This window comes from Pezoporus flaviventris, unplaced genomic scaffold (genome assembly GCF_033815535.1).
Source record: "Pezoporus flaviventris isolate CSIRO_AGI_PZ_B2104156 unplaced genomic scaffold, CSIRO_AGI_Pfla_v1 ptg000015l, whole genome shotgun sequence".
NCBI classification, from domain to species: domain Eukaryota; kingdom Metazoa; phylum Chordata; class Aves; order Psittaciformes; family Psittacidae; genus Pezoporus; species Pezoporus flaviventris.
This window is the reverse complement of record NW_026892563.1, coordinates 33,153,483-33,166,386: the sequence shown is the minus strand read 5'-3', so window position 1 is coordinate 33,166,386 and position 12,904 is coordinate 33,153,483. Positions and strand designations below refer to the sequence as shown.

General features: G+C 37.5%; 1 protein-coding gene across 1 annotated transcript in view; it reads right to left on the bottom strand.

Moving 5' to 3' along the window:
* ROBO1 (roundabout guidance receptor 1) overlaps nt 1-12,904 on the bottom strand; it is a 707,499-nt gene that overhangs the window by 478,480 nt on the left and 216,115 nt on the right. The gene's annotated exons all lie outside the window — the stretch shown is intronic.

The window sequence follows — 12,904 nt, the reverse complement described above, 5'->3', positions numbered from 1 at the left end:
GGTATACAGAAACTGAGAGTTTCAGCATTTTTTGCCTGTGGATAGGAGCCTGGAGAAATCACTGCTAGCATATGGAATATATGATAGAGTTAAGCATCCATAAATAAATGTTTCAAAGTCTTTTAATTAGCATTTGGGATTCTTAACCGTACTGACTTCCTGGTGCCTCCTTCAAACTTCTTCTTTGTAAAACAAGTAGCATTTCTTCCAGTCTAAATCCCCCTTGCTAGCACTGGGACAAATACTTGGCCATTAATTTCTAAAAGATTGAAAATACTTTATATGAGTAAATTTCCCCTCCAGAAACAACCCTCAATCACTACTAAACTTTGAAGGAGTTACATAGCATGCGTATGCTTTAATCAGAAACAGACATCAGAAGTCTTGCATCTGCTTGTATACATGCGATTACTTTATGTTCAGCAATATTTTTTATTCAGAGATTACATCCCAACAAACATATGAATTAAGAAGGATAATTTTATTCTATTCACCACTTTTGTTCTGCTATTGAATTCAAGAGATTCCACCTCTATCTGCTGACATACTTCCAAAAAAAAAAACAACCAAACCAAATTAATATTAATATCCAAAACTCCAAACCTTTCCTCTTCCTAATGCCCTAACCCCATATTGAGGCTGATTTAATATAAACTAAATATGTAAGTAATAATTATGTTGTCTTCAACCATTAAGTCATCTTAAAAAGAAAACTGTAAGGAATGAAATAACTTCATTTGATTGTTCTCACAAGTACTTTACATCTGTTTCATGGGAAAACCAAACCACAAATGTGCATTATAGGTAGTATTTCCAATGTCAGTGACATAACCTAAACAACAGTGCACAATTATTTAGGGATGTCTTTAAGCCCCAAGAGTGAAGTTATTTAAAATTATATTTCCTTAGCGCATCTTCTGACTGTTTTAGTCATAAAAGAAGAAAAAAAAAAAAGAAAAAGGAATTTATTCTTTTAACCTGTTTGTTCCTGTAACAGTATCTACGTTTTTTTTAAATGCATAGTTTTGTATGTAGTTTGGAGGGGTTTATTTATTTATTTTATTAAGATAAAATTTAGTGCTTTTTTTTTTTCTAATTACTCTGCTCCTCAAAAAAAAAACAAGGCAAGTTATGCAATAAAGATTTTTTTTTTTTTCAATCAAAATATGGTTTTGCTTTCAAAAGATATATCTGATAAGAATCAAGTATTCACTTGTAATTTTGCAGGATTTTTTTGGCCATTTCCTTTAGTACACACACACATATACAAAGTAAAACTTTCCTACAGACACATATATATATATATATAAATATTTATATATATTTTCATTTTATATGCATTTTCATGTTTTAGTTTCCCATATGAAAAAATAAAAACGCCAGTGTTTCTAAACACTTTCATTTTCTGAAGTTTAAAATGTCCATCATCACTGACAGACAAGGATGATTAGCAGAAGACCAGCAGAGATAAGGATGGAGTATATCTACATTTTTCAAGCAGGGGGAATATTCAGCCTCTAGTCCCTTAATTCCTGGTACCCACAAAATATGGGGAGAATGTGAAAGGTAGCACAAAACGAGCACAAGAAAGGGCTTACTATGATCACTTATATGATCACTTGTATTGCTACTTTTCCACATTAGAAGCAACACAGGCGAATGCATACTAGGATCTACAGAAAGGGAAAAAAATGCTTTGTGTAATGGCTCTGTAAAAGTGAGAGCTCTCAGTGTCTGGTTGCACAAGACACCTAAACTTCAAGATTCCTCTGCTACTGCAGGAAGTTGAAAGCCTGTGATCTCCAGTGAAGCAATAGCTAATTGCTTAAGTACATAGAGAGTTGCATCTTGATATCTTCCTTACTGAAGAACATCAACTATGGTTAACTTGTTAACCATTTAATGTGCTCAAAACAGCCAGATACCTAAAACAATGTCCTATTTTCTTTCTTAATGGGGACTCATTCTTTAAATGCTCCAAGGCTCTCTTCCAGGCTTTGGCCCCAGTCATATCCCCCAAAAACATTCACCTCTTCACAAACTGAGGAGGGGAATGCTTTTTTCTAGCGACACTGAGAGCGTTTCCTTGCAAGACAGTATGATTTCTTTTCTGATCAGCTGCACACACATAGGCTAAATGAAATTAGGGATTTTTTTTTGCATACCAACTAAACTATAACAGATCTTCACAGCAAGCCATGAGCTTGGCTCTCTGCTACCTGTACTTAAGTCACTACTTTCTGCAGACACACTCCATGTCAGTTGTCATCAGCCTGTAGCTAAAAAGTTTTCCTGATCCCTCCCTGCAAAGCAAGACATTTTAGTGAACTCATACCTTGGCATCTCCAAAGAGGAATACAAGAAGCCGTCATAAGCTATCTCTTCCTGGCTATAAGCCTACTTTTTATGCTCTAAGACTTGGCTTCAGTAACTACAGTCCAGCACTGCTTTAACTTTCTGCTTAGTTATTTTAAGAGTTTTCTATATAAAAAAACAATTAACAAACATAATAATATGTGAAAAATAATACAACAATTTCCCTTTGTGAACAGCCTCACAGAATCAGCTATTACATAGGTATTCTTTGCAAATAACTTCAAATTGAAAAACTTCCCCCTCTAAGGGCTAAATGATTATACCAAAAAGCAAGATATGGCAGATGTACAGGAATAAGCTGTTTGATTTAAAATTAGAAGATGTAGCCAAATTACTCAAAATATCATGAGTATGTTTCTAATAGAAAGCACAAAAGTAGTCTTAGTTCTTAATTTTAAGCTCTTCCCTCATCTGGACTCACTTGTAGCTAGCAGTCATTAATACAATGCATTGCAGAACCCATTGCTTTCTGCAGTTGTTAGAGTCTCTTCATCTTTCAGAGAGAAGAAAAGTGAATTCTCATAGTGGGCACAAAAAACACTGTCTATAAAGCAGAAAGCCAGACACTAGGCATGGAGTTGCTCAGTAAATATCATTAAATCTAAAGGCTTATACCAAAGACTTCTCAACTGTAAGTGCAGGAAACAATCAGTTAAAGCAAAAAAGCCCTGAAGAATTCTGACAAGTTACAGGAAAAAAAAAACAACTGTGTTTCACTCATTGTACATGTTTTGAGATCAAACGTGTGAAAAAAAGCTTAATTCACATGAGATTCAAGCTGAAAAGGTTTTTTTTTTGTGGACATGAATCAGACTTCCTCGCAAAAGCTTATGAAGATGGTGCTCCTAGGTTCACTCCATAATCAGAGGACAGAAACAATCCTAATTGTCTCCCAGAGTGCTTCTCTCCAACTGCTTTGAAAAAGATGAATCCTGACCTTAGTGCCCATTAAGCAAGAGCACTTACTTCCTCAAGTGGAATGACCTCCTGAACCATTGAGCAGTGCAGCCTCCTGTTGTGAGCTGTGGGACCTACACCACTGTAGGTCATAAAGAACATACCAAACTCTTAACTTTACTCCAGAAACAAAAGCAAGCCTGAAGTTAGTGATTAAAGCCAAGGCTGATGTATGAGGAGAAGTCAGGACTTAGGTCTCTTAGTAGTTACCGAAGTTTGTGTGTAAAACTGCAGCAGCGTGCAATATATACTATGATGTTTTTGCAAATCACTTTTTGTGCTAGGAACAAGGAATTTGAGCACACTGAAGCTTATTTCATGATACATAATTCATATTTTCCTTACTACACAATATTTGAAGGCAAAAGCGTCTTTGGAACACACAGTCACACATGACATGATTTACTGTCTTGCCATACCAAAAACCCCATTGCAGGCACTACATGGAAGACCATCAGAGCCATTCCTCCAAATCCTTTTTTCATTTTGTACATCACCAACCAGTGTGGACTGATGGGTTCCCCAAGACAGGTTCCCAAATCCCAGACTAGCTGTCTTTGCTGTTGGAGTTATTGTTGTGAGGGATGATGGCAGAATAGACTGCATTTTACCATCTTTTCTAATATGTGCATATAGAATATCTGCATCTGGTAAAGAAATTAGAGTACAAATATTATTAACTGAAGTGCAGCAAGGTGACTGTGAACAAGACTTCAGTGGTTTAAGTATCAAAGTCTGAAACTGCTGAATGTGATTTAGCCCTATGATAAAAGAGGCCTTGGTTTCTTCTGGCATATGAAGTTCAGCAGGTTTTCAGATGACGGTTGCTATTCTTTCTCAGAGCACTGATTTAAACAAAGGAAATGTAACATTTGATATTATGGTTATCACTCTAGTAACATCCCTTTGATAAGCACATTACCCTTGGAAAGAATAACAAGGAAAAAAATGAATATTACAGATCTCATAATACTGTTTGGCTATAATGCAAAGATTTGCCTAGTTTTATTGCATGCAGTTGCCTAAATCCAGGTGCTTGGTGACATTTGTATGGCTTATAATATTCCTCCCAGTCTCCAGCTTGATATTTCATTCACCCTAGGGTATCCCATGTATAGCTGGCATGCAATGACAATCCAGAGAAGCAGCTGAAAGCTCAGGATACTGTAATGTGACTTAAAGTCGCAAAAAAAATGTGTACACTAAGGTAACTGAGTTCTGTCTTCAAAGACAGGCAAAGATCTATTGCCAGTCTGGGAAACTACAGAGCAGAAAAGGAAAGATACTCATGTATTTGCAGCTGTTTTCAGCTCTTTCCTGAGAAAAGAGACATGCCTAAGCAAATATTATCTGAACATATGCTATATTGTATCAGCCCTATTTGTCTGAAACAAGTAATGAGAGAACTCAAGAAGCATTAACTGACGTTTTACAGTATGGTTAAAAAAGTAGGAAGGAATTTTACTTAAGCAAAGATCATAACCATTACATTTACCTTAAAATACCACACAAAGTTCAAGTAGAATTGAATTACTGAGACTTATATAAAAGAACTAGCAATGGAAACCAGCAAAAAGGAAATAAAAGCAAGAAAATTACTATATATTATCACAGTTTGTTGTATGGATGCCTATGAAAAATATTCTTTTATGGCAGTTGTTAAATAGCAGGAATGCTGCTTCAAGATGTAACCATTGGTTTTACTGGAGTTTACCTTTCTACTTTAGAAAATACATAGCAAGACAGTTTATCATCATGTTCCCCTAGATTCCACTGTTCTAACAAAGTCTTCAGTAATCTGATTAAAACAAAACCAACACCAACAATAAAACCCATCCAAACACACCACTGCACACAAATAAATGCAAAAAAAGATATCCGGAGTATTCAAGAATGATTTAGACATTCAGGATCAGATGGTAAAACTCTGCAGGCATTCAAGTTGGACAACTGAGCTTATCTAAAACAGCTTTGGAGGAAAACTAAAAGTCAAACAGGTATCCCCCAGAAAAACTGTTTTAAAAAGGAGACGATTGCTGCATATGCCATGGTAATCCTTCACACAATGTGTGATCTATTCCCTTATCAGATACCAGGATGATTATTTATTCAGACAAGGATCAATGCACCATCACAGAAAAGACAAATATTTAAGTTCTCAGCCCCTTCCTCATAAATCTGCCTACCAGGTTGTATCCTTGATTTAGAGTAAGATCAACCGGCTTTAGGTTCTGCTCAAGGTGTGCTAAAATTACTTGATAATAAGGCAGTAATTTGTTTGCCTCTTCACCATTTTAAGAAAGATTAATCTGCTAGTAACATTTAATGGAAATTAAATCACAGGCATATTACAGGATAATTGGGAAGCATCAAAGGAGTTGCTCAACTATAGTCATGCACATCCTGTTTGTCAAAACTGCAGTACCAAAGACATGTCAGAGCTTCTCTTAATTACTCTGTGAGGAGATTGCAGTAGAATTTAGTGTCTAAAAGTTGTAACAGAAAGAGACTATTGAAGACAAGAATACGGAATCAGCTTGCAGCTGGCTGCTGCACAAAGCAGCTGAACAACTGCTGAAAGAAAAGGGCAGAAGTGTGCCCATCTGTGTGTCAGGCTGAAGAACATGTGGGGCATGGCTGACTTACTGCAGGGCAAAGACCAAGACACAAGCAGCATGGACACAGCAAGAAGGGAGAGTCATGGTTAAACCTTTTGTGATTTTATTGTGTCTTACCTAGAACATTTGAGTTTTGTGTTACATAAACAGTTAAATGGTCTAGTTTATGTTCTAATACAACTTGATCTGTTAATGTTTGAAAACTTTTTGGTCAGTGTTGGGCTACTTGACTGAAGAACCCAACACAGGTTTCCCTGCAGATGGTAACACTTTCATGACAAGAAATATGCACTACATATGAAAAGTCTATTTAATATATGCTACTGATACTTTTATCTACTTCACATCATCAGATAAACAGATTGTCCTTCTGAAATTTCAGCTGAAGGAGACACAAAAGACTATGATTTAATTACCAGCCTTCTGATAATTATTTGGAGTCTTCTCAAAACACAGAAACTTGATACAGCCCTCTTTGATACCCTTGATTATTAACAGAGAGCAGTTCTTAGTTATGAGACAAACCCTAGACAAATCTGAAAACACAGGGAAACTCTGCTACATTAAACAGTTTCCAAAAATGAATTTGGCCTCATTACATTGCCCATCATTGTTTTAATACCCCTACATGAAAAGAATGAATTATTGTGAAGTAGAAATAATTGCATCAGTCAAGACAGAACTACGATAGCTGAAGGCTGAATGAAGGAAAGCTGCTTGCAATAAAGAATATCACAAATGTTTTGATGCAAGTTTGATGCTTGAGAGGAGAGAGGTGTGGCAGAAAGCATGCCTCTTCCACATCTGTGAGCCCTGGCCCAGGGCCAGAAGCAGCTGCTGTTTGGGTACAGTCTCTTTTGAGGGTGGCACCCAAGCAAGCCAGATTTGAGACTTTTAAATAAGATGGATAAAACACAAGTGAGTTTGCACAGCCAAGCTAGAACAGGTGGATGCAGTTTCATGTGTTTTCTTACAAGGTGCACTGGCAGTGTTGCCCTCCACTCATGGCTCAGTATCTTTACTTGCTGTAAAGAAGTCCCCCGAACCTTAAATCCAGACAAAAACTGAACTAGAATAAGAACAACAACAACAAAACCAACTTAGAAAATACCAACAAAAAAATAAATGCATTTGATTTAAAGAGAATGAAGTTTAGAAGTTGCATTCCATTCATTTGCCTTTTAGCAGTATAATACCAATTACAAACCAGCGTTAGCACAGTAGGACTTGTTTTGCCTTTACCTCGGTGAAAGGAGCACAGTCCTGGATGGTCATCAGCTTGAACACCATATGCACAAGGAGAGTACTTGCAGATTAGGAATGCTGTGCATTGGCAAGATTGTATGGGAAAATTCATATGGCACCTGCTGGCACCCCACAGGCACTTTCAATGCCTTACTTCTTCAAGAACACTAAATAAACAAGTTATCCCGAGATTTACAGCTTATGGGTAGGCAGAATGCCTACATGGCGCCTCAGTGAAGTCAGTGAAGCTCTGTGCAGGTGCAGCTGTCCATATGCACATAGTAAACTGCAGACTCAGAGCTTATACTTACTACCATATATTAAAAAGATAAGTAAATCAAAGACATACAAGGAAGTAAAAGGAATTGTTTTACACTTTTCCTGCTCTTTAAGTAAATAAATGTTTTGGAATTAAATAATAGTACTGATTCTGGTTCAATTTCTCTTTCTCCCTGCATAGATGCCTGGGGAAATGCATCCCCGGAGTATTTTGGGAGAAGCACAGCATGTATTTTTGTCTGCAAACTAGAGACGTCAGAATCATTGTAATCTAGTCAGAGTAAGCTATAAAGAAGTGTGATTCACAACTGCTGAATCTGAGTTCTTTATGTAAACATGGATCCCTAAAGAGAAAAGATTTTGACTGTAATGTGCCTTGCTTTTTCAGATCCTCAAAGTTTGGCTCAGGGAATGTGTGGGAGTCGCATAAAGCAGACAGCTGTTCCTATAATCTTCACTAACCTCCAGTTTCGTAACTGCTAGGTCATATTATATGGAAAGCACATTGTAAGTATAACCTTTCAAAGTAACTCAGCCTATACAGTTGTTCCTGCAAGCATACTATATGCTGGCGTACAGGAGAGAAAGTGTTTCTGCAGTCTGAAAATGAAAGAAAATGGGTTAGAACCCCTGTCTCTTCTGAAAGGATGAGTAACAGCCTGAGAAAATATAGGTCACATTTTGGTTACCTGAATGCTCATTTCTGAGGCTGGAAGTCACAGACTGTAGACTCATTAAATCAGAATTTTTTCAGTATGCTGTTCACTTTGTATGATGCCCATTCATCACCTTTGCATTGATTCTGAAGTCCCTTCCCACGAGCCAGCAAAGACTTGCAGAACTTACTTCATTAGTTTTTGCATTTAATTACGCAGTCTCATTTACTTCTTAAGAGTTTGAGAAACCTCAGGAGACAGCAAAGCTTAGTGTCATGACAAAAGCCATTTCCAAAGAAGATTATCTCTCCCCCCCCCCCCCCAGCCCTGCTTTCGCTCTGCTTGCATATAATTTACAGATAAGAAAAAAAGGGGTGTATGTGCAAAAAGCAACCTAACCACCAACCGGGCACGTGCCAGGTTGATGCTCCACTCCTAATATCAGGGTGCATCATTATTCTTATTTAACTTCTGATACAGGCAGACCTTCAAGACAGTTTTCCTCAAATAACCTTATGACAGATATCAAAGCTCTTTCATTCACAGATAGCAAAGTCAAGGGGCCACCTTTGCAACCTTTTCCATGTTTCATCGCTGTAGCAGATACTATGAAACCAGACACTTCCCTGTCACATTTGAAGTTAATGTACTGAGAAATTCATTCTTTTCCTTCTCCAACATATGCGTGACATAATGCAGACCAGCCAGAGCAGACTTACCCTCTGTCATGTTTCTCACCACAAAAGCAGTTCAGAATGACCATACATTCTCCTGCCTGTATGTATTCAATACATATTGCCCAAAGACTTAGGTTTAGGAGGTTCTTGGCTTCTTTAGGTTTTAAAAAGCCTGAATAATACTTTTGGATTAGGAGACAGGAAAGGCTTAGCTGCCCCAGTACAGCAGAGCACAGACCACAGACCTGTGTGCTGCCTCAACCAACATTTGTTCTCCTTGCCTGAAGGATAATCCATCATGAAAGTTTGTTTGATTTCCATAATAGAAAACAGCTCAAGAATATAGTAAAATATTTTCCAGTCACTTGGTTGAAACTGAGTATTTTTTAGTAAAAAAAAAATAAAGAAAAAGTTGTCAAAGCATTTTGTAAGAATGTCTGTTAAGCCCATTGTTTGGGGACTACTTTTAGGCCCCTGTTCTTCAATTTCCTGAGTAGTGCCTTACACGGCAGGTTGTAATCACTTCCATCCTTTGCAATATTTTAAATATGCCTATTTCAAAATACAGTCATAAAAAAAAACCCTCACTAAAACACTAAACTACAGCGCATTGGTCATTCTAGCCATCTAGCCATTTAGAAAACAATATGAAAGTGTATAACCTACAACAGCTTTTCTCTTCCAGACCCTTTTTAATGATGTTAAAAATAAAACACTTGAAAGAGCATGAGGTTAAAGATGTCTTTGCTGTTATTGACCAAACAATAAGGTTGTTAAAATCCACCATTTCATACCCCCCCAATAATTTCTTTATGTCCAAGTGAAGCAAAAGTCTTGTTTGTTTGTTTTTTTTTTTTGCGTGTTTGTGGAATTAGAAGTTTTTATGAGCTAAAGATGCAGAAAAGTATCAAATCATCCACTAAAGTTTAGTGCCCAAGAGGAAAAGAAAACAAAAGCTTTATTGTATCTATGATCCTTCCTTCCTTCAGACTAAATGTTTTTTAAAGGATTTTTGCTTTTTATTAAATGATCAAAAAAGTCAACTCTAAGTTCTATGTATTGGTGTCTTCTATAGGAAAACCACCTAGATTTACACAAAACATAAGTAGGATGTCAGTGGAAAGTAGTACAATATTCTGATTAATAAAAAGGAGTACTTTGAAGGCATAAACTACATACAAACAAATCTATGTGTGTGCCTGTACATGCCCATCTTTGAAAATTTGGGCTTAATAATTAACATATTTACTTAAGTCCAACAATACTTAAAACTTTTCCAACTCAGACCTTTTGGACTGAGTTTTGAACACAATTTATAACACAAAGTGAAAGATCTTGGCCATATTCTGAAGTAGAGCAAGTAACTGTACAAGTGCTTATATTTTATAGTGACCCAGTTAAAACTTCTTACTCCATTAAAACCTTCATAATTAGTGTACACTATGTTTTTAATATTCGAAAAAACACACTTCAAGCATACTGCTCATCTGTTATATTGCTCTGCCACCTGTAGGTCACTGAGAAAATTCTTTATCCCTGGCATTTTGGGCTGCTTTTGTTCATTAGTCTGCATTTTGGGGTAAACAGTAATAAGAAGCATTAGCATCACTAGTATCCTGTGCACATCACGAATAACCAATTTGCAAATCATTCCAGACATGGGATCTTAACCAGATTTAACATTTTCCCACTCAAGAAGCCCACAGCCCATAACACACAGCTGTTCCTTTAGCCTGAGCTCTAAGGCCATCCCCAGGGTTATTAAGGTACAAGCTGGAACCTCAGGAATGGCCATTCATAACTGGGTAATGCTAACTTCTCAGCCCTATGTCTTTAGGCATATTAGCTGTTATGCTGTATTTTAACTATATTATGTGTGCATATATATGTATGTAAAAACATACGTATACACACACATTCTCATGTACCATATAATTTCTCTGTAGGTTTCTTCAAAGAAATGTCACACAAGCAACATTTATTCATACATCATCCCTGAAAAAAAAACCAGAACAATCCAATAGCCTTAAGATGTAAAATACTCTTTCCATTTTGAATGTCCTCAGTCAACCTCAGCTGCAATTAGTTGTGAGCACTCAGATTCTGCAGCGAATAGGAACTGCTGTGTCTGCATGTCATGCTCACAGATGTCATTTAGACTGCTCAGTAGGAACAAGTGTTCCTTTAGAGATTACTCCCTCTCTATCTGTTATGATAGGAGAAGATAAAATAACTCCAGAACAGTTGAAACTTGGTACTGGTAGAGGGCTCAGTGCCAGGATATCGCAGATTCAGGTAGGTTGTCTAGCACATTTCAGAGTTTAAATTAAGTTATGATCCACTGGGATTATGTATCACATCAGCACAGACACACACAAATTCTCCTTAGATCCATGTGTTCTGCACTGCAGTGACAAGCCCTTCCAGGATAAATTGCTTGGAGACAATTTCCTTCCATATTTCACAGCTTTTTTAGAATAAAAGGCTAAGGACTCTTTAGGTTCACAAGTCAGTGAATAGGTTCATGCAATAGTTTATCAGTCGTGTTGAGCATCTGTAGTGACCACTGTTCCTAAACTGAAGTATGGTTGTGAATCTGTGCCCAGTTTCTATCTGTGATATCAGGGATTCTTAATAAGCCTCTGGTACTGCTGAAGTGACAGAGGTGCTCTCTTTTTATCCAGAAAGTTTCATACCACTAATATCTACTCCACGGGGTCTTGCCAACTTTAATACAGCAAAGAACATCTGCACTGCACCATATCTTATTCACTTCTGTGCAAAAATATCTTAGCTAGTTCTGAAGAGCTGGAGACCTAGAAGCAGCTGTGAAGTCCCTGTTCCAACCAGTTGCAGTGGGACTAGGCTGCTTCCAAGGCTCTGGCTACTGCCTAAAGCTGTGTTGCACAGCATTGACGCATGCACATTCACTTGGAGCAGCTCAGATTTTCAACACTCAGATTTTTTTGTGCGCATCATAAACATGCACAAAGAGACAGTAAAAGTGCGGCTAATGGATGTGGTCAGCCCAACCAGAACCGGTGCCTAAGTCTGAAAGATGGCAAGTTAATGATCACTAAAGAGGAAGAAAAACTGAGGAACCCAAAACAAATTACGCCCTCCTTTATGATCCCCACATGCATTGTTCCTTTTCATTTAATAGACTGGGTTTTTCTGAAACATAGCTGTATGCTGCTGAAAATGTAGGTCCCCATCTGTTTTTCCAGCCTTTCTTCTCCACGATTCAAAGGTGAAATGTCTACTCAAGTCACTTCAAAGCAGATTATAATCTTTCTTTTTTTTTTTTCCTGAAATCTGTCATGGGGTCCTCATCCAGAAATGTATTTTTAAAAAACTGGCATAGAAAGGATGTGCCATACTGCTAATTTATCCAAGTCAAAAGAAAACCCTACCGAGGTTACTGTCACTGATACTGAGTGCTCAGTCCTGCCTTGGGTGGCAGCAAAGCTGGAACTTTCCCTCATGTTCAGAAGAGTACAAAAGGAGGTTTCCTACATTTCCAAAAAGCAGAGCAGTGCCTTAGAGGAGGGAAAATGGGCTCAATATTTCTGCAGCACATCCTGAAGTGAAACTGCAAGGGATTACCACCATCATTAGCAGAAGCAAGTGCAGGCAGCCTGCACCTGTCCAATAGGCTTACTCACACTTTGAAGGCTATTTACCTATAACTTCCCAATTCCAGCTCAGCAGTAAGATGGACTTAACTCCAAATTAACTTAGAAAATCTTTCTATATTGGCATGGCTTCAAAAAAGACAGGTAAATACTATAAAGAAGATTGATGAGTAGAAGAATATATCAGATCAAACAGCCAAGCATCCTTTTTCAACCAGGTGTCCAAGAAACCATTTGCACTTCAGCACAGAACTGATACTTCCCCTGAATTGCTAGTATCCTATATGTGGCACTATGTCATATAGGCACTTACTAAGACAGAAGCTCTAAAGACACTTTCTCAGAGCTTGTTTGGGTTCTTGCTAGTTTCCAGCATTCTTTGGGAGAAAATTCTCCAATGCAACTGCTTGTGGAAGGAGAAGCATCTTCATTTGTGCACTAATAAAAAAAGAAAACCAGCA